The following is a 965-nucleotide window of genomic DNA, read 5'->3' as shown; positions in this document are numbered from 1 at the left end:
TAGCTTGTTTTAGAATAGTATTCACCGTTTGCTTTACAATTCTTTTAAATATGTAAAACAAAACAACTACAACGGGAACACTCATTATCATCCTCCAAAACACCAACAGTCAACAAACAGAACAACATCAACAACAACAATATCGACAACAACAATAAAAAATTTAAAAAAACACAACAACAACAACAACAACAACAACAACAACAACAACAACAACAACACCTTGTTTCTATCATGTAAATGAGGTCGGGTCAAACTACAGCCTAGCAGGTCCCATCACAATCATAATGTTCAGGACCCAAGCAGGACTGGGTGGCCGAGTGGTAACGCACTTGCGCTCGGAATCGAGAGGTTGCGTGTTCGACTCTGGGTCAGGCCGCTATTTTCTCCCCCCTTTCCTAACCTAGGTGGTGGGTTCAAGTGCTAGTCTTTCGGATGAGACGAAAAACCGAGGTCCCTTCGTGTACACTATATTGGGTGTGCACGTTAAAGATCCCACGATTGACAAAAGGGTCTTTCCTGGCAAAATTGTATAGGCATATATAAAAATGTCCATCAAAATACCCGTGTGACTTGGAATAAAGGCCGTGAAAGGTAAAGTTTCGCCTAACAGGCTTGAGGTTTGCTGGTCGATGTGAATGCGTTATATATTGTGTGCAAAAAATGTTTGTTTGTCTGTCTGTCTGTAAAAAATTCCATTTCACACGGCAGAAATTAGTATGTAAAGCGCGGAGAGCACAGTTAATTGTGGTTCGCGCTATATAAGCTCACCATAATAATAAAAATAAAAATAATATAGAACTAAATACCTTGTTATTCAATGTCGATGAACGCCGCCAATACGGTCATCTCACACAACAGAACGAAGTGCGAGGTTTCCGGTCATCTGAGCTCATTATGTCCACTGTAACATGAGCCCTAGAGGGTCCGTATCCTCATCTAATGCTCATCTAATAACATCACGG

At 40.8% G+C, this 965-nt stretch overlaps 1 protein-coding gene across 1 annotated transcript in view; it reads right to left on the bottom strand.

The window, feature by feature from the left end:
- Positions 1 to 965, bottom strand: part of LOC138952270 (tryptophan--tRNA ligase, cytoplasmic-like) — a 306,357-nt gene that overhangs the window by 230,640 nt on the left and 74,752 nt on the right. The window lies entirely within an intron of this gene.

This window comes from Littorina saxatilis, linkage group LG17, assembly GCF_037325665.1.
Source record: "Littorina saxatilis isolate snail1 linkage group LG17, US_GU_Lsax_2.0, whole genome shotgun sequence".
Classification (NCBI taxonomy): Eukaryota; Metazoa; Mollusca; class Gastropoda; order Littorinimorpha; family Littorinidae; genus Littorina; species Littorina saxatilis.
Note: the sequence above shows the minus strand (reverse complement) of the source record. Positions and strands in the feature narration are given on the sequence as shown.